Source organism: Pelobates fuscus, chromosome 2, assembly GCF_036172605.1.
Source record: "Pelobates fuscus isolate aPelFus1 chromosome 2, aPelFus1.pri, whole genome shotgun sequence".
In the NCBI taxonomy this organism is placed as follows: Eukaryota; Metazoa; Chordata; class Amphibia; order Anura; family Pelobatidae; genus Pelobates; species Pelobates fuscus.
This window is the reverse complement of record NC_086318.1, coordinates 150,950,377-150,978,080: the sequence shown is the minus strand read 5'-3', so window position 1 is coordinate 150,978,080 and position 27,704 is coordinate 150,950,377. Positions and strand designations below refer to the sequence as shown.

Sequence of the window (27,704 nt, the reverse complement as noted above, 5' to 3'; positions counted from 1 at the left end):
AACAACTCCCCCCATCTCTGCTGGTGGGTCCGGGCTTCATGGGGAAGCGGGCGTGATAGGAACGAAGGAGGGATGGTGCATGGACATCAGAGGCTGGAACCCAGGAGCGTTCCTCTGGACCGTATCCTTTCCAGTGCACCAAGTATAGGATCTGTCCTCTGAAGACCCGTGAGTCAATGATGCTGCATATTTCATATTCCTCATGATTGTCAACCAGAACAGGACGTGGACGTGGCACTGAGGTGGTGTAGCGATTACAAACCAACGGTTTCAAGAGGGAAACATGGAAAACATTTGAGATGCGCATGTTAGCAGGAAGGTCAAGTGCGTAAGCAACAGGGTTAACACTTCGAAGTATACGAAATGGCCCAACGTATCGGGGTGCCAGTTTTTGTGAGGGAACGCGGAGGTGTAGGTTGCGGGAAGACAGCCAGACCCGCTCTCCGATCTGATAGGTAGGTGCAGGAAGGCGTCTGCGGTCGGCCTGGAGTTTGTAGTTCTGCATTGCGCGTTGCAAAGAATTCTGAACCTGCACCCAAGTGGAACGGAGTTCCCTGAGATGTTCCTCCAATGCCGGTATCCCCTGTGGCAAGAACGTATCAGGCAACATGGATGGTTGAAACCCATAGTTTGCCAAGAATGGGGATAGTCAGGAGGAGGCATTAATCGCACTATTGTGGGCAAACTCCGCCCAGGGAAGCAGATCAGACCAGTTGTTCTGGTGGTCAGAAATGTAGCAACGCAGAAACTGTTCCAGTGTTTGGTTAGCTCGTTCCGCTGCACCATTGGATTGCGGGTGGTAGGCCGAGGAGAAGGAAAGCTGAATTCCCATTAGTGTACAAAAGGCTCTCCAAAATCTGGACATGAACTGGCTACCCCTATCTGAGACTATCACTTTGGGTAACCCATGCAAACGAAAGACCTCCCAAGCAAAAATTGTTGCAAGTTCCTGGGAAGTTGGTAGTTTTTTCAAGGAAATACAATGCGACATCTTCGAGAATCGGTCAACAACCATGAGAACGACTGTATTGCCACGGGAGACCGGAAGATCTACGATAAAATCCATGGACAAGTGGGTCCAGGGTCGTTCACCATTAGGTATGGTTTGCAGGAGACCCACTGGAGGGCGTCGTGGGGTTTTATTTTGAGCGCACACAGGACAGGCAGCTACAAAAGCGGTGACATCCGAACGGAGACTAGGCCACCAAAATTGCCCGGAGACAGACCATATTAACTGTTTTTTGCCTGGATGTCCAGCTGCTTTGGGGTCGTGGTATGTACTCAATAGTTTCGTACGGAGGTAAATAGGTACAAAACAACGGCCATTAGGTTTCTCTGGAGGAGCATTAATTTGTGCAGCCAGAATCTCCTCGCCTAGGGGTGAGGTGAGGTTAGTACGGATGGTTGCCAGTATATGGTCAGGAGGAATCACAGGAGTAGGGGTTCTCTCCTCTCTAGATGGAGGGGAGAACTGTCGAGACAAGGCATCAGCCCGAATGTTTTTAGTACCGGGCAAGTAAGAAACCACATAATTGAATCTTGATAGGAAAAGAGCCCATCTAGCTTGCCGGGGGGAAAGCCGCTTAGCTTCGGAAAGATATGTAAGATTCTTGTGGTCTGTGAGAATGAGGATTGGCACTGAAGTACCCTCAAGAAGGTGCCTCCATTCTTTGAGAGCCAAAATTATGGCTAGAAGTTCTCTATCACCAATCTGGTAATTGCATTTCGCCGGGTTCAATTTCCTCGAGAAATACCCGCACGGATGCCTGGAGCTGTCAGGGTTAGGACGTTGAGACAGGAGGGCACCTACTCCTGTCTCAGACGCATCGACTTCAAGAATGAATGGTAAGGCAGGGTTAGGGTGTGCCAGTATAGGAGCAGCAGCAAAGGCGACTTTGAGAGACTCAAAGACAGTAATGGCTTCTTGTGACCAATGCTGTGGATCAGCATCTCTCCTGGTCATGTCCGTGAGAGGTTTAACCAAGGAAGAAAAGTTGCGTATGAACTTCCGATAATAATTGGCGAAGCCCAGAAAACGTTGTATAGAGCGAAGACCCGTAGGTTGAGGCCATTTTAGTACAGCCGAATGTTTCTCAGGATCCATAGAGAATCCAGCATCTGAGATAACATATCCCAAGAATGTGACCTGTTTGCAGTTAAATTCACATTTCTCCAATTTGCAGAACAGATTATTTTCTCTAAGTCTCTGTAGAACACGAGAAATGTCTGCGTGATGGTTCTCGAGAGATGTGGAATGGATAAGAATATCATCAAGATAAACCACCACACATTGCTGCAGCATATCTCGCAGGACGTCATTTATAAATTCTTGGAAAACCACCGGAGCATTGCAAAGACCAAAGGGCATTACTAGGTATTTGTAATGGCCGCTACTGGTGTTAAATGCGGTTTTCCATTCGTGGTCCTCTTTTATCCGGACGAGATTATATGCCCCTCTCAGATCAAGTTTGGTGAAGACCGTTGCTCCCTTGAGGCGGTCAAATAACTCAGTGATTAATGGAATGGGGTAGGCATTCTTAATAGTAATGTGATTGAGACCCCTATAGTCGATACAGGGTCTCAACTCGCCATCTTTTTTTTTTACAAAGAAAAAGCCGGCCCCGGCAGGAGAAGATGACTTCCGAATAAAACCCTTAGACAATGCATCGGTAACATACTCCTCCATGGCACGATTCTCTGCTACAGACAGTGGGTAAATCCGGCCACGGGGAGGATTGGCACCAGGTTGGAGTTCGATACCACAGTCATACAGACAGTGTGGTGGCAGAACGCTGGCTTGACCTTTGTCAAATACATCTTGGAATTCTTGGTACTCAGCGGGTAAGGAAGAGGCAGAACATGTGCCCAAAACTTTGACCGGTTTCTGGAGACAGGAAAATGTGCATTGCTGGGACTATGATAATATCTCAGCTTTGCGCCAATCAATTGTGGGGTTATGCTTCTGTAACCAAGGGTATCCCAAAACAACCTGGTAATATGGAGAGGAAATGACCTGGAATTGGATCGTCTCATGATGTAGAGCCCCTACAGCCAGAGATATGGGCACGGTTTCTTGGGTCACGTGGGTTGGCTGTATTGGTCTGCCATCGATGGCTTCGAAGGCTAGTGGAAAGTTGCGAGACTGTAAGGGTATAGAGTGCTTTGATGCAAATGCACAATCTATAAACAAGCCTGCGGCCCCAGAATCAAGAAATGCCCGGGTTTTAATGGATGAATCAGGCCAGGAGAGGATAATAGGCACCAAGGGTTTACCCACACATATCTCTGGGTCTGCAGAAAGACCACCCAAGATCTGCCCCTGACAGTATCTTGGGTGCGGGCCCTTTGCCGGACGAATTGGGCAAAACTTGTGACCGTGGTGTCCGCAGTATAGGCACAGACCCTCCCTCCTCCTAAAGGCTCTCTCCTCGACCGAGAGGCGTGAGAAGCCTAACCGCCTTGGCTCCACACAGACAGAGGACTCAGGACCAGGAGGCATGGGAGGAGAGGGAGGTTTGGGTGGGCAAGAAAAGCTTGGTGCCAAATCTACAAGAGGCCTCTGCAGGCGCTCCCTGGATGAGGATCTCTCTCGGAGTCTGATGTCAATGAGGGTGACAAATGATATCAGTTCCCCGAGATCTTTAGGTAATTCTCTGGCTGCAATCTCATTTTTAAAACACATCCGAGAGACCCTGTGCAAAGGCAGCCATGAGAGTCTCGTTGTTCCAGCCACCTTCTGCTGCCATGGTACGGAATTCACTGGCATACTCGAATTCACTGGCAATAGTTTTTGTGCCCTGAGCATTAGACATGAGTAGTTCGGCAGTAGGGGTGGAGCGAGCTGGAATATCAAAAACCCTTTTGAAGGACGCAACAAATTCAGGGTAATTGTAAATAATAGGCTTCTCTGCCTCCCAGAGAGGTTTTGCCCAAGCTAGGGCCTTTTTAGACAGCAAAGAAATCATGAAGTGAACTTTGTCACTGTCTGTAGGAAATGCCTGGGGCAGGATTTCAAGGTATCCTTTAACCTGATTTATAAATTCTCTGCACTGAGCTGGGTTGCCCCCAAAATACTGAGGGAGCGGGACAGACCCAGTCATTCCTCTAGCCGCTACAGGTTTGGGGGCTACAACCGGTGCTAGAACAGGAAGTGAGGCAGAGGCGGCCGCAATCGCAGGCTGGCCGGGTACTGGATCCAAATGGGCATACTGGTCCAAATGGTGGTTCTGCTGGTCCCACCGGGTAAGTAGGTTAGGTATAGGTGTCTTGCCTGTACCCTCTGTATTCATGGCCCTTGCGCAATGTCAGGGACCAGGAACCAGACAGAGACAGAACTAGATGCAAACACACCTTTATTAATAAATAACAAATAAATAACAAAAGCAAAGTCCAGGAATCAAGCAGGGGTCAGTCACCAGAGCGGGTAGTCAGACAAGCCAGGATCAGGAGCACGGAGAGCAGCGGAGTCAGGAACAAGGCCGGAGTCAGGAACCAGGAACAAACAGGAAACACAGGAACAAGGAGACTTCTGGGAAACAGGAAACCACGCAAGGGCAAGGAGGTTCTGGGATTTGCTGCTTAAATAGGCAGAACTGATTAGCAGCAGGGTTGATTACTACTCTCAGGTGAGTAACCGTGGCAACAAGCAGAAGGAGCTCATAGTAATTGCAGCTGAAAACTCATTCACTGAAACAGAAAGGGTTGCTGTTTAAAACAGCAAAGAAACCCTGACAGGCAGCTCTTTGGTCTTGGCCGTGGTGGAGAGTTTGGAATCGGATTAACTGATTGCTTCTGTGGACAGGTGTCTTTTATACAGGTAACGAGCTGAGATTAGGAGCATTCCTTTAAGAGAGTCTCCTAATCTCAGCTCGTTACCTGTATAAAAGACATCTGGAAGCCAGAAATCTTGTTGATTGATAGGGGATCAAATACTTATTTCACTCATTGGCATGCAAATCAATTTATAACTTTTTTGACATGCGTTTTTCTGGATTTTTTTTGTTTTGTTATTATATCTCTCACTGTTAAAATACACCTACTTTTAAAGGGATTCTCTAGTGCCAGGTAAACAAGCCTGATTTCCTGGCACTAGAGAATCCTGGAGTGCCCCCCTCCCACGTTGCTGAAGGGGTTAAAAATTCATCGCTGACCCTCAGTGCTGGGTCAGGCTTCGCCCACACTTCTCACTCACGACTGGTGAGACCTCATGCGCGGCAATGGCCGCGTGTGCATTAGACCTCCCCATATGAAAGCATTATTTAGTGCTTTCCTATGGGGATTTAGTGCTTTCCTATGGGGATGCTGGAGGTGCTCATGCATAGCGTGAGTACAGCATCGTTAAGATGACCAAAAGTTGTCTAAGAAGCTGGAAGTCCCTCTAGTGGCTGTCTGGTAGACAGCCACTAGAGGAGGACTTAACCCTGCAAGGTAATTATTGCAGTTTATAAAATCTGCAACAATTACACTTGTAGGGTTAAGGGTGATGGGAGTTGGCTCCAATGGGCAGAAGTGGTCTGGGCGCCTACAGTGTCCCTTTAACATTATAGCCTGATCATTTCTTTGTCAGTAGACAAACGTTCAAACTGTACCTGTAAAGAAATCCTTCCAAAACAAACCTGGATAGGAGAAAACGTATATGGATAAAACATCTGTTTACCTTTATGTGTACTATTAATCTACACTGATACCTAAAGTCATGGCCATAAATGACATGTTTATATTACTTTATAAAACAGTGAGTGGGAAATCCCAGTAAACATGTCTCAAATATTGTAACTGTGCACAAATCATTTTAAAACAAAGATTTGCTGAAAACTGTGGAGTAGCTTCAAACATAGCAGGATATCCTTACCCCCAACCCTCTACCAAAATAACTAGTGCAGTTAATGTTCTTGAAAGCAGTGGTTTGGGGCAATATGAAAAATCATTATAATTATTATAAAACATTTTATTGCCAGGATAAGGGCCCCAAATCTTTTAATTTCCCCAATCCTCTAGCAAATCAATTCTGCTCGTTTAAGTTATTCTGCATCAGTCCAGCATAAACTGTATGTCGTCTCTTACTTGAGTCCATCAGATAGTAAATGCACAGGTATCCAGGTCACGGGTACCTTTTTTACGAGGTTCAGCTTAAGGCACAATTGAACCTGGCACCTTATTTTGTAAAAATGTGCAGCTTTTCCCCTCCCCACCTTCATCGTGGCTGCATGCCAGCATGTTGTTTTATGTATGCAGTTTAATAGGAAAGCTCTTAGCAAATGCAAATTATTATTGCTATTATTATTAATAGTCCTCTCTTGAACAATGGTACATGGAATAACATACTCCCCTTTCCATTTCACTAGTGCTCCCTTAGCGACAGCTCTTATTCTCAAGTACGACACCTCAGTTGGAGTCTGTGACATGGTGACAAGCAGGGGCTGACTATTAGGAAAGTAACTGCAGAGGTGGCAAATGGCATTGTTAGCGGTATGAAGGAGGTCTGTCTCATAGGTGGTAGTTGGGGGATTAAAGTACAGCCAACACGATATTTTAACTCATTCAGTCAAACGCCAGTCAAACTTTCTAAAAGCTGACACAGAAACCACATAGAGCGATGAAAGGGTTATGATAAATAACTCTGTTTCAATACAAAGTACACAACACAACCTTTTCTGGACAAGGTACACTTTCGATCAACATTTCTGAGGCACGCCGCACACCACTTTGTTTTTAACCAAAAGTTATAAATCTGTTAATCATATTTACTATAGATTTAAAGTCTTACTGAAGAGGTATGGAACAAATATGAACACTGTGCGGAAGCCTAGCTTAAGTGTAAAAAGCTATAAAAAAAGACAAAAACTATTTTTGTAGCTCATGGGCCTGGGCCTGCAAGGCTCAAACTATGGTTAGAAAGATCTATTATTCCTGGAACATACCACCAGTTATACATAAAGATGGTCAGTACGTAAAAGGTGCTCCCCTGCAATATATAAAATACATATCCTGCGGAAGGACACAAAAGGATCAGCAATTCTGCAGCACATGCATGCTACACATGGCAGGTGACAGATAAGTTAGTCCTATTCACACACAGTCTATCAGCAGAAAAAAATGTATATATCCATCCTAACATATAAGATCTGTCAAACCCAGTTCACATACTTTTTTTTACATACAGCCTATACCACCACCACAACAGATAAGTACAATCAGAGGACATTGATAGGCTGTCGGGCAGAGTCATGTCACCAACTCTGCTCCCACTGATCTCTCATTTGCTGAGATGAATATATACTTTAATTAGACAGTTACTTAAAAAGAGAAGGCATTGCTAACAAAGGAGGTTTTGCAGAACAATGCAAAACCTTTTTTTTTTTTTTTTTAAAGCAACAAAATCTAAATGTGGAGGAAAAATACAGCATGAATATGGAAATCTGTTAAATACACAGAAAGAGAAATTGTCACTTCCTCACTATAAACACAACCCCAGAACGCATGGCACAGCAATCAGAGCGAGATAGAGGAAGAGACCCAACCATTGGGTCCCCTCCCACACCAACCTCTCAGGACGAGGAGAATCAGAGGGGCCAGGCAAGGTCGGGAAACATAGAAAGATAGGGTGAGATGTAGTGGAGAAAAATGGATAGAAAAAAAAGAACAGAGAACAAACCAAAGAAAAAAAACACCTCCCAAATGAGCTATTCAAAACCATGTCAAATGTATACTTTCCTGTGGTCACTTCCAAAGGGAATATACATTATCTTGATGTGTTATGATTGTGAGTGCAGTTTATTATGTATGTGGCACATGTTCAGCCTCACCTTGTGGTGCCCACAGTGACAAATGCCCTCCTAGCATTAATGAAGGTACTGCTCGCAGGGCCAGATTAAGAGACAAGTGGGCCTGATGCTGACAATTATGACTGGCCTAATTACAGAATATCGACCAAAAACAGTAAAACACTCCCAAGCGTCATGTATCTGATGGAGATGGTGCTGGAGAGAAAGAAAACAGCAGCTATAAGAAAACACATACCCTATGCTAATCTCTCACTAATTTATGTTTTCATCTTTCAAGTAAATTCATACCCCCTAACAGCAGTGTCCAGTCAAGCAGGAAGTCAATGGGCACGGTAAAAGGGTGTGCCACTGACACAAATCACGTAACCTGCCAAAAGGGGCGAACATGCCCAAAAAGAGGACATGTCTGCCCAAAGAATTAGAAGGCCAGCCTGGCATGAATGCATGTCAGGCTGCCTTCCAATCACGCAGCTGGCCAACTAAGGGCATACTATGCAGACAGCACCCTGAGCTTGACATAAATGCATCTAATGATGCGCTCGCTCAACGCTTTCTAAGGACTATCCCATAGCACTTGCTGGTCCAGTTGTCTCCTTACCTTCTTACTAGTAGGCAGAAGCTCCTGGTATACAGTCTGGGACAGAGAAAAGCTGTATGTAGTGAGTGTAGAAGAAAGGGAACATGCCACAGTGTTAGAGAGACCAAAGTGAGCATTACCTTAAAGGATCACTATAGGGTCAGGAACACAAACATGAATTCATGACCCTATATGGGGTCATGGGCCACCATCTAGCCCCCCTGGGCCCCTCATGCCTCCATAAATATAGCAAAATCTTACTGTATTCAAGCCTGAAGCTGTAACTATGCATGCTGTTAGACTCAGAAAAACAAGCAGTCTCCTGACATCATTAGAAGTGGTGGCCTGATCCAATCACAGTTCTTCCCCATAGGATTGGCTGAGACTGACAAAGAGGCAGATCAGGGGCAGAGCCAGCATGATTCAAACACAGCCCTGGCCAATCAGCATCTCCTCATAGAGATTAATTGAATCAATGAATCTCTATGAGGAAAGTTCAGTGTCTGCATGCAGAGGGAGGAAACACTGAATGTTTGGATGCATTTTAGGCAGCCATGACCCAGGAAGGATCTCTAACAGCTATCTGAGGAGTGGCCAGTGAAGTTATCACTAGGCTGTAATGGAAAGACTGCATTTTCTCTAAAAAGACAGTGTTTACAGCAAAAAGCCTGACGGTAATGATTCTACTCACCAGAACAAATTCAATAAGCTGTAGTTGTTCTGGTGACTATAGTGTCCCTTTAACCATATTCATTGTCAGCCAGTCCACACAAGTTTTGTTCCCATACATCCCTCTTAAGTTTCCATACTTAAGTAAGAGTATGTGAAAAGTAGTTACGGTTGCCACCTTTCTTGGAAAAACATACCAGCCTTGCTAATTTGCATAATTAAATATGTATGGGTGACATCACATGATGATAATCACAAGGAATGACATAAGAGAAAATGCTGTAAAATCACCAAAAAACTACTTAGTTTGATTCTGCTGTATAGATGGATTCCTCCCAGTGCCCCCATGTCTCCCAGTGCACCCATGTGTCGATTACTCCAGGTCTCAGTGTTCCTATGTATCAGTGTCTCAGTGCCCCATGTCTCCCAGTGTCCCCTAGTGTCGTGTCCCCAGGTCTCCCAGTGATCCTATGTATCACAGGGTCTCAATGCCCCATGTCTCCCTGTGTCCCCATGTATCCCAGTGTCCCCATGTCACTAGGACACTAGGAAGATGGGTAGACCTGGGGACACGGGGAGACCTGGGGACACGGAGACACCAGTGACACTGGGAGACTAGGGGACTCTGGCTGGGACACATGGGGACACTGGGAAAATTGGGGACACTTGAAGACATGGGGACACATACACCAGGGACACAGACACTAGAGACACTGGCTGGGGGACATGGGGGCATTGAGACATGGGGGCACTGGGAGACATGGGGACACTGAGACACCAGGGCCACAGACACTAGGGACACTAGCTTGGAGACATGGGGACATGGAGGCACTAGGAGACATGGGGGCAGTGAGACACTGGCAGACTGGGGGCACTGGGAGACTAGGGGGCACTGAGACATGGGGACACTGAGAGACACTGTGTCCCCATGTGTCTGTGTCATAATGTCTCCCAATGTCCCTTAGTGTCTCAATGCCTCCTTGCAGCCTTTCCCCCATCTCTTACTTCCCTGAGCTGTAGGCTGTCTCTGCAGGGTGGCAGTTGCTGTCTAGACTCTCTGTAGCTGCACCCCTGCAGATCAGTGAGTATAGATAGGCATGGAGGGATATGCTGGAACTTCCTATCCCGGCCTGTCTCCACGCACAGTGACCCCTACTGGCCAGTGCTGGTATTGCATAGTAATCTCTTGTTTATACTGAGAAAAATACCAGCATTTGTATTGCCAGTATCACTGCAATATTAGCACCAGCCAGGCAGCCTCAATTACTGGCTGTGCCAATAAAATAAAAGCCGGGTGGAATCCCTAAGATTTTTTTTTTTTTTAAATCAATGGGCCTATTCCATGGGCCTGGGCCTGGGCCTGGAGCTGCAGCTCCATCAGCCCCTATGTTAATCCGGCCCTGACTGCTCGGCAACCCTGTGCCGGTAAATCCGATTCCTGTGGCATATTGAAGGATGCCGGCTGCTGCGGACCAGTTCCAAATTATAACCCCACGTCAGCCCACAGTAATGACGATGTCGACCTGTGCGTGACGTCACGCAAAGAACGCGCACGGACGTCTCGGGTCAAAGGCCGGTTACAGCCAATCGGATCCACAGGAGGGTTATATAAGTTTACTTGTTCCTTCAGATCATTGCCCTGTCGTAATTTCCCTAGTGGTTGCCTGAGAGTGTATTCCTGAGCGTTGGTTGTTCTGGTTATTGACTTTGGCTTTGTTTGACTTCTCTGTATTCTGGTATCTTGACTTTTGGCTTTCCCTCATCGTTGTGTCTCTTTTGTGTCCCTGACCTCGGCAAGTATTCTGACTATTCTCTGGTACATTATGTCCGGCCATTCTAAGACCCGGTAAGATGTTACCCTGGTGTGACACAGTTCTATATGCTGGATCAATTAGTAATCCTGACAGTATGTGTTAGAAAAATATCTACTTAAAGGAGCACTCCAATGTTAAGAACTGGTACTCGTTTTTAACATTTGGGTTTCTGTTACTCCTTTACATGCCAGGCGACCCCCTATATAAAAATACAATATTTTTCTCCAACGGCGACCCCTCTCTCAAAACTGCTCCACCCAAAATAATCTCCCTTTCTCTCCAGCCAAAAATGGAGCATGAGTGGTAATTGTCACAAACTCACCAAGCAAATGATAACTACACAAAATAAAGCTTCTTATAAGTATTAAATAATGTAATCCTATAAAAGGTCTTAATTTAATCCGAAAGTGAGTTTAAGTAGAATGAATCAGGAAGCTCAGGCTATGTTTGACAGCATGCCTTAACCAATTCATAAAAGTGCTTATTTCTCTTGAAATTGGGAAAAGTGGGCTTAATCATGCCTGAACCACTACAGCAAGCTTAAGTGTTTTAGGAAACGTCACTGTCCCTTTAATGTGTGTATGAGAGTATGGCTAAATGTTCATGTGTGTGTCTTTAATTAAAATTCTACCAGGTATTAGGTATTGGCCTAGTTTACTCCATATATTAATTGAGCTTAAATGAGCACTCACAGCGCTCAAGTGTTATTTTATTCACATAAATACCTTCTGACATTTGGTCCTAAATCTTTCTGAGCCACTATAGTTCCTACTAAATTTATTTCAAACTTCCTTAAATGGCTCAAATTTGGTCAAAGGGTCAAATAAAACATTCCCAAACACCACTGTTGACAGCAGGTCCACATCCAAAGCCAGTGTCCTCTCCACTTGGGAACTCACAGATCCTTATAAAACAGTGTTATCAAGAAGCTCATCTATAGGACCACGAATTTCCAAGAGCTGAATAAACAATGATGTCTCTGACTTGATACTTGGCCAACACTCAAAATTCTCATTCTTAACTAAGCATCTCTAACCAGTACTTCTGCATCACTTTCAGACTATCTATAATTTAGAAAAGTATTCTGCTTGCATAGAAATAACAGTTTTTGTTTCTCTTTGTTGACTGTTTTTCATGCACTGAAATAAAACTAGTCACCGTTAATATATTAACATAAAATGTATCCGGCACTGCTAATGATAAAACAAAACAGTATCATATTAATAATTTAGGGTTAAAATTAATAGCTTCCGACCATAATTTTTTATCACTGCGCAATACTGTTATTCTTATTAACAAATCATAAAATAAACATCTGGGGAAATGTTTCATTTTTTCCAAAGATAATTTTTTTTTTTTTTTTAATTTTAAAAAGTCTACTACCAGGAATAATACAGTGAGATTTATCTTGATTTTAAGTATGTCCTGTGGTTCATGCACAACCAAGATCATTGTTAGTTCGTCCGGGAAGTATATGATTTGTAATATTATCTAAGGCGAAAAATAAATAAAAAATATCTTTGAATATAAAAGTGCAAGAAAGTGTGTTTTTGACAAGTTACAATTAGTTATACTCACCGTTTTTTCTTAAGAAAGTAGAAAAAAATGGCACTCCGACGAACATAACCCAGGAAGCATGTGGGTTGTCTATCCATATATTAAATAGATTAACACGGACTGTAACAGAGTTGACCTTGACCGTAGCCTATTGTTTGTCACTTGACCCAGATCGATACCTGTGTTTACTTATGACAAAGTTAGGCCTTCGACATAAACTAAAACCTGTGAAAATAACACCAAGCTCTAGTGAGATTTACATTCCGGACAACACTACGAACCTTTGTGTTGTGCCATAAACATATTGTTGATTTTTTAAGTCCAATTACAATTCTATGTGTTTGGGGTAGGGAGAAATAAAAGTTCTTGTCTGAGGTCATGTGGCACGTAGACTAAAAGTCTCAAGAGTTTAAACAATTGCATGCAGAGTTGTCACTAGGTCAACAGGCATTTGCTTATATAAAAAAGTGGATCTACAGGCAAATCTGTTAGCTAATGATGGCATGTAAGTGCACTGCCATAGCTTCAGAGCAAAATCTGAGCTAAGCGGAGAAATGCTTGCAACCGTCGGTTTAGAAGGGTGGTGAAGATCTTACCAAATGGCTTTTGGTTCTCTCTTCTCTGCATGCTAATGCATTGTCACTAATTCATTTCTTGTGCTACAGAGCTATATTACTGTGAAACGTTCCTGGATGTAGTAAATAGCGAACGCTCCATATTACAATGCATGCTAACTATACCCTTATTGCATTTCACTGGAAGATTACTGTGACGGTAGTCGCCGTCACTGGTAATGGAGACACACACTATATGTAGGTCCCCAGATTCCTCTTGTGTTTTGGTCACCCTGTGCCCAGTATTAGTGCAGGGTATGTTTAAAGTATTGCTTGTATGTGCATCTCCCCCTCCCCCTTTTTCCTGTCCCATTGTTTCCCCACAGGGCGTTGTCCCATTGACACTGCCAGACCAGTTTAAACTAGCTGCCCTGTCTATAATCTCCCAACAGCCCTTGCTATTGTCTGACTCCACCCTTCCTTGTACTATAGTACTATATGCACCCTACGGTATGTAAATGAGGCTGTTGGGGGCTTAAAATATGTGTACTATGTCTAGTAAAGTGAGTTGTTTTAACCTTCACCAAGTATCGTCTGGTGTTTGGTACAGGGTGGAAAAGGCCCTCAGTGATCCCAGTCAAGCCTCGGCGACTGGGTCTGAAGTGCTACAGGTTCCCTGATAGCTATGAGGAAGCAGAATTGGCAAACGTCAGAGTACAGGAGCTCCTTCACAAGTACTGTTTAGTACTCTTTTTAATGATTCATGGATTCATGGTGAGATAAAACAACACAACAATGCAGCTGCAATACCAGCTAGATTAACAATGACACTCACTCTCGGATATCTGTTCTGGCTGCCTGGGTTGATTACTTTATAACTGTGACTGGAACAGTCCATGATTTCTAATGTGCCTGGTGTAATGAAAATGTTTCTCATGGAAGTCTAGGTATTTTTAAAGTAACGGTAAATGGGTAAAGAAATAAATAAATAGGAAAAAATGGCTCTAAGTCTGGAGAGGAAAAATGACTAGCAGTCTTATTGGATGGACAGAAACAAGGACACCTATTCTTATAGGTTGGACGGGAAATGGCTCCCATCAAAGGACACTACTTTTTCTTAGTAACAGAAAGAAAACGAAAAGTATTTTAAAAAAATATATAAAACATAGGGGAAAGAGAGGGACAAAAAAAGATTACATAAAGAAATAAATAAAAAGAACACTGCAAAGTGACAGTGCTACTTTAAGTTTTACATTAAAACATGCCCTGGTAGCTACAATTCTGTCAGTCCCAACTAGGATGTTGCACTTTCTCTCTAGTGAAATTAAAATAGCCATTAATGGCAGAAATGAAATGTTTTATTTCTCAAGATCAGGGTTAGGCAACATTCGGCACATCAGATGGACTACATAGCCCACAATGCACTTACAGTTAAAATGCTGGCAAAGCATCAGGATATATAGTCCTCAACATCTGGAGTGCTGATGGTTTCTTATCCCCTGATCTATTCTAGATAATCTCAAAAACTGTATGTAATAGTGTCTACATGGCCAGAAGCACTACCTGGTCTGTCACTTTGCAGGTTTTGCATTCACTTACCTCTATCATCCTGCTCCTCCTGGTAAAGTTCATTGTAAGGAACACATCAGCAAATACATAAGCAGACAATGGAGACTGCTGTTTATCCAGAGATCTTATTAATGTGCATTATTCTGCTGAGCACTATGTGAATGCTAACGCAATTCTCTAACTTCATATCATACATTATTAATGCCATACTTTAGTATATCATTTAGAATCCTTTGCTGTAGTGTAATTGGGAAGGCTTTTGAACCATTTTTTTTTAAAAACTACATTGTGAATAATTTTACTAATCAAGCTTAAATTGTATATAGATGCTGAACATGGATATAGGAAATTATTCAATAAAAATAAAACCATGCAACGTTATCATAACATTTCCCCTTTGATTAAATTTGGAAGCACGATTTATGGTTTTAACAAATTGATGGCATTACAAAATTCTTAATTATCACACAAACATTTGTGCTGCAGAGAAATAAAAGACGCCTCGTGTTCTAAACATCTGCAGCAATTTTTGCCAATCTTTTCTTAAGCTTTGTTTTATATGCTCTATATTTATAAAGTATTAGTAAATAACCTTTTGTGTTGAATCATAGCTGGAAAATGCTAGATATGCGTCATACTTCAGAAACATATAGGGTGTGAAAGTAAGCCATCACTACCACAGAGTAGTTTCTGTTTTTTTTAAAGGGAAAAGGTTACCTAAAGCATCATAGCCACTACATCCCACTGTAGTGGTTATGATGCCGTGAGAACCGTGACCAGGTTTCCTGGCAATGGGGTAAACTGTTTAGCAATGGTTTGCTCCCTGTGTCCACGCCGGGCTCCAATGATCACTGCTGGTCCAGTGACATGCTTCCGGCTTCTGCAGACGTTGAGGGTCAATGAACATTGCACAGAATTGGCATTAGCCAGCCTTGGCTGGCCGATGACACCTTAATGACGCAGCAGCAGGGGTTATTCTCTGTATGTTCGGCGCTTCCAAGCTAAATGCTGCACATACAGACTCCAGAAACCATGACCACTTCAATTAAGTGGTCATGGTCCTTGCGCAGCAACTCTTTGAGCATTACAAATTAAATAATAAGGGTCACTGAAAATCAAACAATAAGGGTATCAGTACTTGTTACCTCAACCAAATATACAATACATCAGATGCAGCAGTCCAAGACCAATTGACCTCCAAATCATAAAGATGAATGGTGCAACACCATGTAGAATAAATAGATTTATTCCACTATCCACAGTGGTTCTGGTAATATTTCGACCTACAAAAGGTCAAGATGTACAGGGTTAATCACTAAACCTATAGTAGAAAAATGATTCCAATCAGCTTATTATTTTTTGCTCAGCTACTTTGCTCTGAAAGTTATCAATCCCTGGTTTGGCATATAAGCCTGTGTAAGTCACTTTTAGAATTTCACTGACTGTAAAAGCACATTTATATTTTGGGAATGCAGTGGGTTAATCATTCATATGCAGCTACTTTTTTCCCAAATTGTGAAGAACTGAAAATATTGTCATTTGGTACAATAAAATACAATGTTGCTCTCCTCTATCTGAAGCTTCCTGCAGGTGAAAACACCCCCTAACTCTGAGTATGTACCTTCCTCACTAATATCTCCTAATCATAACATCCAGCAGGCAGGACCCAGAGCTGGTAATTACCATTCCAATCAGCAGCCCCTCTATCATTAATGTATCCAGCTGGGAAAATATACACATCACTTAGAATCCAGCACTCTCTTCCCTCGTTTGCTCATGCCCTCCACTAAGCTAAGAGAGGAGAGAGAGGACAAGGGGGTGGGAGGGTAGAACTGCATTATGAATGGTAGAAACAGAACATCTGTATATTTTTGCATCCCAACTGTGGAGAAAGCAGTATAAATGGCTATATGTTCGTGGGTAACGTGATTTTTTTTTTATTATTATTCTACAGCAATCACTACTAAGTTACTTCTTAAAATCATCCTACAAAATGATTACCTGAATAATTATATATGGCACAAAACGCAGGTGCTGTGCTTTTCAGATAAGAAGAAAACCTCCTAGGGGTACGGCTTGGGTCAGGTAATAGGGATATACACACAGGGAGGAACCCATCTGCACACAGATATTTTACAAAGGGTCAGGCGTAATTATTTTAAAAGCATGTCTAAAATAAATGTACTAGAACTTCCTCCATTTATTCCACTGCATGGTTTGACCCCCCTCGGGTGCAAAATACAGAATAAGCACACTGGGGTAGGAAACATACAAAAATTATCCATTCATTCAACTTACTTTTATGCTATTTTATGTGAAATGCCAGCAATATGCACTTTACAAAGCAAAATCCCATTTTAATAATTAGAGATGTGCATAAGAGAAAATTTTGTCTATTTTCGTTTCCATTCACTAATTTTTTTAAAGGACCACTATAGGTACCCAGACCACTTCAGCTCAATGAAGTGGTCTGGGTGCCAGGTCCCCCTAGTTTTAATCCTGCAGCTGTAAACATAGCAGTTTCAGAGAAACTGCCATGTTTACGTGGAGGGTTAATCCAGTCTCTAGTGGCTGTCTCACTGACAGCAACTAGAGGCCACCTCCGCGATTCACAATGTGAAAATCACGGTGAGGAGACGCTGATGTCCATAGGAAAGCGGTTTCAATGCGCATTGGGCGCTGACGTCGGCAGGAGGAGAAGAGGTCACCAGCGCCAAGGGAGCCCGGCGCTAGAGAAAGCTAAGCCATAGGGGGGGGGGGGGGGGGGTAGGGGGCTAAGGACTACATAGTGCCAGGAAAACTAGTTTGTTTTCCTGGCACTATAGTGGTCCTTTAACCCCTTAAGGACACATGACATGTGTGCCATGTCATGATTCCCTTTTATTCCAGAAGTTTGGTCCTTCAGGGGTTTATTTGGGTTTGTCTGAAATTCAGAAATTATTGGTTCAGAACTAAACTAAATTCAGATGCCATTATTTTATAGAATAATACATTAGGCCACTGTTTCACTGATAGCTTCCTATTTAGTTACCCTTAAAAATTTTAATACCACATTAGGGTACCAACCCAAATTATGAATCTGCCTACTAAACACAGCAGAATTTTTTTTTTAAATAAAATTGCTTTTTTTTCTCAGTTTTGATATTTCAGCTAGTTAGTAGATAATTCCCTAGTTTGCAGTCCTTTAAAAATTTTACAGCAAATTTCCTACTTTAATTGTGTTTTGAATTTGCATTCAGTAGTGAACAGATTTGGGGCATACAAAGTCACACGTACTACACAAAACCTTTGCCATAAAAAAACCAACACATTTTACGAGCAGTTAAGGGTTAAAAAAAGGTCTTTATCATGCTTCATAATGAATATGTCTGACTAATAACATTGTGACGAGGCTCTGATTAGCCACTGAAAGGCTGCAGGGATATTAAGGATGAGTTGGGTTGGCAGGTAAGCTGCAAGAGGCGGATGGTCTTTGTGAGGCGGGAGTAAACGCTGTTATTTTCTCTAATTGTTGTTTTTGCAGAAAGGTAATTAAAATCCCTTTTATTTCACACGTCAAGGACCACAGCAGAGGAGGAGAATGAGGCACAGCTGGTCACAATGTGCTGCCCGGCGGGGGAGCCTGGCACACACAGTGCCAGCCAATGCCCAACGCCCCCAGTTTCATTCCTTTTATTACAGACAGTCATTTTGTTTCCGCTGCTAATCAGTGTTGTGCGAAAAACTTAATGGAACCAAACCTGCAATGATTAATGCAACCTTATCTAAACAATAGTGATTGAAAACAAATGCTTCCTGTTTCTTAGTACCTATTCTTTTCAAAAGATATTTACTTATTACCCAAGATTTTTGATTGATCCTTAAAAATAGTGATAGGATGTAAAGGCTTACAGGGTTATTCACCAAACACCAGAATTTGTCTGGATGAACAAAATCCGGTTGAAAATAGTTGGATTCTGTCCAGAATGGCAATTTTCATATTTATTAAAGCCAATTCCGGTCAGAAATTGGTTGGTCCAATGCATTTGGCAATAGGATTCGGAAGATGCACAAAGCACTAATATGAAATGGATACTATAGTGCTAGAAATAAAAATCATCATCATTTGTTAATAAACCCTTACTGTACTTAACCCATTCCAACGCCAGTCTCCCTCAGCGCTCTGCCTCCTCCGATGTCACCAGTGAGGGGGCTTATGTGCATGCACCACGAGCACATTAGGCCCTCCCCATAGGAAAGCTTTTCCTAAGGGGATTTAACGAACGCTGGATGTCCTCATGAAGAGCATGAGGACGTCCAGCGTTAGTTATACAAGCAGGAAGTGTCTCTAGTGGCTGTATGTTTGACAGCCCCTAGAGGCAGTCTTAACCTTGCAATGTAATTATTGCAGGGTTAAGGAGACAGTGGTACTGCGCCCAGATCACTTCAATGAGCTGAAGTTGCGTGGTTGCCTATAGAGTCTCTAACAAAATTCGGAACTGAATGCATCTGGCAAGATGCTTATTAGTAAATGATTGTTCACTTTACAAAACCTTAATAAATACAAGCCTATATGGATCAATAAGTCCCCCATATTACTATCAGGGAGGTTTTAAACTTCCCTAAGACCGCACCTGCCATGTGCCATTTGGGGACATATCTAATAAATATTCAAAACAAATAGGGGTGGTGGAATAAAGATGGGGCTACTACTAGCAGATGGGGCTACTTATTAAAAGGGGGGAATCTAGTGTCTCCACAACCACCCATAAGCCACAGGTGGGGGCTTTGTTATAATATATTGGGAGGACCTAATGTCCTTACCCCAGGCCCCACCCATTAGCTTGTGGAAACAAAGAAATGTGATAGCAAAAAAACGTCCAGAAAAAAATAAATGAATCTCCCCCTCTACGGGGCACCATTCGAACTGCTTCAAAGTGGTTTAAGACTTTATAAAGGTTTTCTCACGTTTTGAATTCTCATTAGAGTGCCTTGAGAGGAAATTCAAGAGAAGTGAGACTTACCTGTCAGAGAGCTATGGTTGGTTGACTTGCAAGTCAAGCAATCAGAGTGCATCAATGAGAAATTAAAGTGTGGGGAAGCATTATAAAATTGGAGGGGAGCCCACACAATTTAAAGGTAGATTTTTTTTTCTTTTACAGTTTTGAATAACTGGTTGACTATTTTAACCTAAATTTTGCTACATTTTGGATTTCAATCTGCAGCTGTTCAAACTTTAGTGAATAACCCTGTCTCTCTGGTGAGAAAAAACCCACTAATGTGTTTGCATTACATAATTAATTTAAAGGGGCGGTTCAACTAAATCTATTATTTGAACCACATTTATATATAACCTGTCCCATATCTGGCATCATCTTGTATTACACCACTAATGGTCTGATACTTTTACTGTATTTTTCTACATTTTCCATAATTTATTTTAATTTATTAATGTGCTTTTCAATAAATGTATGGTACTCGTGTGAGCATAGATTAATGCATACTTTTATATAAATAGTGTTTGCATTCATTAATCTCATGCTTACTTTGACATGTTCATTGCTAGCAGCTTTGCCATTTCTCTTTTAGTTGCTGCAATATGTTCCACTATCTTTTTTATATTAATGGTATTCATGCTAACATATCTCCCAATATGTATATACAGCAGTGACAGGTAGCTCTTCAAAACGTATCTCTCTGTTTATTAATAAACATGTCTCATAGGCGACCAAAACATCATGGGAGACGTGTAGCTGATACACAGTATAGTTGTTTCAGCTGAGGAGCCACAAGTTGCACCTCTCTGATGTCGAACTTCCTAACCGGCTATTTATTGTTAATAACTGTGCTACAATAGCCAAACCCAACGTATGATGGTATGACTGTATAGCTCAGTGATGTCTAACCTAGCTACAGATGTTTGTGAATATTTCCTATGTTCAGTAACAAAGGGAATTTAGTTGCAGTGCCAATGGTAGCCATCAGTGATATGTTGTATCCCTAGGAACTGGACTGTTACAATGTCACACTGAAAAGCTGATACCTTATTGGTATGCATCAGAGAAAGATAGCACGCATATATAATTCTTACAATGTTTTCTGTTTATCTTTTTCGTTTCCTTATTGTTATACACTGATAAATAACAGGTTAGCTGTACTGATATTATGCACTAATATTAAAGGATCGCTCAGCCCATTGTAGTGGTTATGGTGCTAGGCGTTTTTTTTGTTCAAATGTTAATGTCATTGATTGTCTGAGGTGCTAACGTGGAAGTGGAGCTTCTGCATTAAAACATTGGAGAGGGAACTGCTAGGCTGTGGGCGCTTGGGAGACCCTCGATTTGTGTAAAACCAAAATTAGTTTGACACAGAATGAGGGAACAGTGCAGTCTCCTAGCAACATTCCCCAAATAATTTATAAAGTTTAATATTGTTATCATAGCACACACCAACTTTTTTTCATGTGTTCATGTATTACATTATTTTTTGCAAATTGCCATCGTACAGCAGCACGCACAGTATGCTGGGACTAGACAGGCTATGGTGGCATGGGCGTAGGAACCCAAAAAAATCTGGGGGGATAGCATTTTTACTCGCCGGGTATATTCTTATTCCGTAAACTAGGAGTTGTTTATCCCATTGTACAGCGCTACGGAATTTGCAGTCGCTATATAAATGATTAAATAATAACATTAAAGGGTCACTACAGGGAAGGGGTTTTACTTACCCGGATACAGCGCCGGGATCCTCCTGATTAGAACCACCCCTACCCTTCCCATGAATATTAGAACCACCCCTACCCCTTCCATGCACAAAAGAACCCCACCTACCCCTTCCACGCATATTAACCCCCTACCCCTTCCATGCATATTAGTACCCCCCTAACCACTTCCATGCATATTAGTACCCCCTAACCCCTTCCATGCATATTAGAACCCACCCTACCTCTTCCATTCATATTAGTACTCCCCTAACCCCTTCCAATAGTTTTTCTACCTCCCCCATCCTCCCATCCATATTAGTAGCCCCCCTAAACCCTTCCAATTATTTTTCTACCTACCCCTCTCCCCCTATCCTTATTAGTAGCCCCCCTAACCCTTTCCAATTATTTTTCTGCCATGTTAACTAACGCCAGTGCTGGAGTGCCGCCGTGTTTACATTAAAAGGCCTGCAGGGACAGGCTATAGACACCAGAACCACTACATTAAGCTGCAGTGCTTCTGGGGACTATAGTGTTTCTTTAATGTGAGGTAAATTAGAGATAAGTGCCACGAATAATATGCTAGATTGCCTACTTACAACCAGATGAGGATGATGATGGGCTCTAGCTGCAGTCTGGCTCCACTGGTCTGGTGTAGAACAGGCTCTCTGGAGGCGGTTTGTAACTGTGGTCACAAAAATCAATGTTCTGGGAGAACAGGAAGCAGCTCCATTTTATGGGGGGCCCTTTACACAGCTCAAGGTCTGGGTCCCAGGGTCCACCTTCATGTTCCACCAATGAGTTTGTTCACAGGGGGTGGAGTGTGTAGGGGATGTCCTGATATGTGTGTAAGGAATGCATTGTGTGAATCTGTGTTTGTATGTGTAAGGGCTGCAAGGTGTGTTTCTGTGTATGTACGGGATGCAGTGTGTGCGTCTGTAAGGGGTGCATTGAGTGTGTGTACGGGGTGCATTGAGTGTGTGTAAGGAATGCATTGTGTGTTTCTGTGTGTGTAAGGGTTGCATGATTGTGTGATTGTGTGTTCCTGTGTGTGTGTGTGTGTGTGTGTGCACGGGGTGCATTGAGTGTGTGTAAGGAATGCATTGTGTGTTTCTGTGTGTGTAAGGGTTGCATGATTGTGTGATTGTGTGTGTGTGTGTGTGTGTGTGTGTGTGTGTGTGTGATGGATGTCAATCTATCTCCCTCCCTTGTCACTTTCTTTCTCCCCCTCCCTCCCTTGTCACTTTTTCTTCCCCTCCCTTGTCACTTTTTCTCCCCCTCCCTTGTCATTTTTTCTCCCCCTCCCTTGTCATTTTTTCTCCCCCTCCCTTGTCATTCTTTCTCCCCCTCCCTCCCTTGTCACTCTTTCTCCCCCTCCCTCCCTCCCTTGTCACTTTCTTACTCCCCCTCCCTTGTCACTCTCTTTCTCCCCTCCATCCCTCCCTTGTCACTCTCTTTCTCCCCCTCCATCCCTCCCTTGTCACTCTCTTTCTCCCCCTCCCTCCCTCCCTTGTCACTCTCTTTCTCCCCCTCCCTCCCTCCCTTGTCACTCTCTTTCTCCCCCTCCCTCCCTCCCTTGTCACTCTCTTTCTCCCCCTCCCTCCCTCCCTTGTCACTCTCTTTCTCCCCCTCCCTCCCTCCCTTGTCACTCTTTTTCTCCCCCTCCCTCCCTCCCTCCCTTGTCACTCTTTTTCTCCCCCTCCCTCCCTCTCTTGTCACTCTTTTTCTCCCCCTCCCTCCCTTGTCACCCATTTTCTCCCCCTCCCTCCCTTTTATTTAATAGGCACAGCTATTTTTAGCTCACATACTTTACAGCTAGGCTTAGCCTTGTTTAATTCTTCACAGAAATAATGGGCTCTATGTGACAAAGTAATGCAATGGTTTTTTTTAAGCACAATGCATTGCAAAATAATTTTGTTACATGTTAGAGGTAGTTTTACTTATATTGTGTGGTTCTACATGATCAGCAAGCACATCTGCGTGTTCTACGACTTGCTAGGTCACCTACACAATGCATTAACTATGTTCGAAGTAACTGCACATGTTTAAGTCAAGAGTTTGTTTGTTTTTTTGCTTTGTTTTTTATTAATAATAGCGATTTTGTGAATTTGCCAAACAGCCCAACATACAACTTAATTCTAAAAATTAGGCCAATTCCATAGCACGTCACATGGATATGTCACACAAGGGAAATCATAATTGAAATCATTTATTTTTTCTTAACCTATACATTTCCTAGCAATGATGAGCATGCTGCTCACTGGCCTATGTGACTACCAAAGACAAATGTCAAGATAAAAATGCGCAATACTTCCTCCTCTACGTTGGTGGCTTCCTGGTGAGTGAACAAATGGGCATGTCTCGAGTCACATAGCTGTAATATTGGTTCTAAGCACCACCAGTAAATGATTCATGAATATGACAATATGTGAATTTATACCAATGGTTGTAAGTCTCAAAGCCCCATATTTATATTTTTTATGACAAAGCTATAGGTATGACAGACTGGAAACACTGACATTACATATTTTTCAGCAGCAAACCATCCATGCCATGTCTGCAGATGTGGAAGAGGCTGTAAAGTCGCAACTGCACATCATTCTTGTCGAATGTGAATCCCTCCCACCACTCTCCCCTTTTTCGCCCTTGTGCATTGGCTTCATGATCACACTCCCCAACATGTCATTTGAACCTGTGCCCTCCACCACCTGCGATTCACAACAATTCATCACAAATCAACTTCTGGACTTTATCTAGATGCTGTAAGACATCACCACTATTCATGTAATGAAATAGATTTCAAGGCAGGGATGGCGTTCAGAAAACACAAAAAAATCCCCCCTCTGCTGTTCCCAAAAGGCTTTTTTGCCAATCAATGTGTATTAATACTGGATGTCCTAACATATTGATATTATTAGCCCCATGAGGCTGTAATGCTGATGGCTTTTCATTCATAAAATTGTTATGGTATTGAAATTCTGACTGCTTAGAGGCTATGGTGAGGATCAATAAGGATCTATACATTAGGTTATGTGTTAAATTCAATTTCATGAAATGATGCCTTCAGAAATGCAAGCTGTGCTCATTAACTTGTTCAGTGCCAGTAAACCTGACAACGATGGATTTCAAATCTGCAGGTAGCAAAATCATTTACGGAAAGAGTCATTCCCCTTACATAACGATTTACCAATGACATAGGATATTAATCTAGAAATTATCATTGAGAGAAATGTATTCATCACTCTTGCAATTCATCATTGTATTATCACTTGCAGCTTGCATTCAAATCATATTTTATTGGAACCCAGTTATAAATACACTGTATGTGAAATTAGATTGACATTACCCTGGCAATAACCTGGCAAGGAGGGGGAGCGTTGGGTTCTGTTTTTTGTTGGGTTTTTTTAATCATAAATTTATAAAAATGTCACTGTGAAGTTTAGACTTTAAGGGATTTTCTTACAGTGCTTGAACCACAGCAACATGTCATGTACCCAACATGTCAATACTGTTTATTAAAATCAGCCTTGACAGGGGCAACAGTTGCTCATCTTCGTATAAGACAGCCACTCAATGTACGAGAATCTATTACTCTCACGGTACAGCCTTTAACAGTTCACTATCGCTAGCCAGCTCCACATGCACAACAGTCCAGTACGGTACTAGTTCAAACACTGTGTGGAACTAAAAAAAAACAAAAAACACTTATAATTACAATCAAGAACAAATTGATCTATCTTTATTTGTTAATTCTGGATGCCAGACAAATATTTTTTTCAAAATATATATAACAGTATTATAGAATCACCTAGCCTATAGTGTTCTTAACTGTGATGCTACACAAAAACCCTTGTTGGAAACATATGGATTATGATCTGAAAGGTGGGCAGCTTCCGGATATATAAATCTTTCCTAATGAACTCCGGGGGAAAGCCAGTCCCCAGAGAAATCTTATATATTAGGTCATACTCCACCGTCTCTAATCCTAGTTCCAAACACTAAAGGGGCTCTTCTCTAATATGAGTATTCACTTTATAATATTGGTATTGGCTATATACACTTATTTCACCAGTAGTATAATCTAGGCATGTTTAATCCTAAAGTGATTTGCTGTGTAATGTTTCTCTACGCATCCTTCTTCAAATCTGGCAAAACTAATGTATATATTGTGTGTGAGTACAGGATATTCCTATGCTGCAGCAAGCTGCTCTGCCCATCTCTCGTTAGTTAATTACCATTAATGGAAAGGAAGGGAGCTCTGGCAGGCTGCCACAAAAATCAGATGCACTTTGGGAAAAGTTTAATAAATTTCATGTAAGTATCAATTTCATTGCTTGCTGTCAGGGGAGGAGTATAGCTATGTGGATGTTGTTTGAAGGGCAAATGCAAAAGAAGGGAGGAAATCGCACACTTAGAAAAGGAGCCTGTGCCAAGATTACGCTGGGGTGAATCGAAAGGGACCTTATGCTGGCTACCTATGCCTTCAGAGATGGAGACAAAGAACCTATTCTGCCGTCTTAACACAGGACACCAGAATGGGACACAAAACAATCTGAAAAAAAATATATACATTTTGTCCTGAATATTTAGGCCTTAATTTTGCAGTTACAAAACATAAAGACGTGGTAAAACCAGATGATACATCTCCTATTCAAATATATCAAAGTAATTATGAGAAACGGTTAGCTCCTATATATATCAGGTGGCCACATGGGGAGACTGAAAGCAATACTTGTCTATATGTAAATGTTTGTCAACAAAGCTACCATGTATTTTCAAGTCTTTGGGCCCTGGGGGGATCGCAAGGTACCCTCATACAGTGTGATGCGGTCTACAAGTAATATAGGAGAGAGAATTTTAGTTTGCATTTCAGATTTGCATTGGTAGAATAGATTTTGTAACCAAATATTTTATATCCATACTTTACACATTTTTACATCCCAATGTATATTTCCCTTTGATTCTGCATTCTAGGGATAGCTGTATCTGTAGTTCGTGACTCAGCAGTGGTTTAAGTAACATAGAAGCCGTTATTTGGTAGTGACACAATTTGTTCTAGAATTGGGACTGGGACTGTTAACGTCTTTCTAGATACTATGCCTCTGCTCTTCTCCAATGTGTGTTTCAAAATTTCACACACACGGCTATCCCCCACTAATCATGCCCTGAATTAATTGTATACATTTTTTATTGAGTAGGCGAATCAGATTTTACTCTTACTGCACACGCTCTTTCAGAAATAAAGCAGAAATAAAGAGGTTATTCTCCTTTACCAATGCAAACGTGTTTCTTGTTGTCAGCTGTGCGTGTGTGATTTATCTATTATTTTCCCACGGATGACACTTTAACTGAGGTTCTACTCTGAATCAGATCTAGACCTAGCCTGCTTGACTCCCTATTATGACCCCAATCTGCCAGCCCTGAATTACAGCATGTTGCTAACTGTTTTATAAATTCAGGACCCAAGATGCAGGACCCAAGTCACGTTTCAGTCCTTTCCTTAGCATTGCCCTGTGGGGACACTTCTTCAATTAATACTAGCAATGGTAGACTGATGCTGCTAATGCAGGGCAGTTTACTAGATGTAACCCCCCCCCCCCCCAAAAAAAACCCACTAAACAATAATGACATTTCTCTGCCACCCATTGTAGGCCAAATGAAATAATGATGAAGGAGTATTGATTACCCATCCCCCCTCACTGACCCTTGTGCAGTATCCCATTAGAATTCAGGGAGTGTAGGGGAATCCTCTGAACATCTGTTTGTTTCCTTTAACCTATTTCCTTGGGAAAGCAGTAAGTAAAATATAAATAGTGATTAGACCAACAGCCTGCTTACAATCAGCAGGTAGCAGGTTCCTGTGAATGTAAGACTGACCCCATTACAAGAACATTTTATAATGTAATAGTCATCTGAGTGATTGGGTCACGGGATAGGTATGGCATATTAATCTCTGACAACACAATAAAAAATTATTTTTTTTCCGTGTGTATTATTTATTTTGTGCTAGATTTGGAACCAAAGTCAAAGCACATTTTCATTGCAGACTCATGGGCAGCCACTAAGAAAAAGGCATAGGGATTTTGTATATGGTTCATCATTTCTTGCACCTGGGTTATTTACTAAAGATTGAATTGTCAGGAAACGAAAGTGAATTTCAAATGTTAGGCTAGAAGAGCTGAATTGGGCAATTCTCCATGTCAGCTATGTATTCAGTTCGACTTTTTTAATCTAAAGTTTTAAATTCCCTTCAAATTCACTTTGAATCCCCAACAATTCACACGCTAGGTTAGTGAACAACCCTGAATATTTTCCATGACAAATCTAGCTCATACAGATGCACATGTTATTTGTAAGTCAAAATGTTATTTCATAGATTAGTAAAATAAAAGATAATTTAATAGTGCTGAGAATTCTGATGGTCTCCGTATTTCCTGCACACCCGCTCTGTCCATTTGTATTTCCTCAGCTCAAAACGAAACACATAACAGTACAAGTACA

General features: G+C 42.1%; 1 protein-coding gene across 2 annotated transcripts in view; it reads right to left on the bottom strand.

Annotated features, from left to right (window-relative positions):
• The window catches only part of LOC134586902 (solute carrier family 12 member 9-like), a 242,339-nt gene that overhangs the window by 31,077 nt on the left and 183,558 nt on the right, over window positions 1–27,704 (bottom strand). The gene's annotated exons all lie outside the window — the stretch shown is intronic.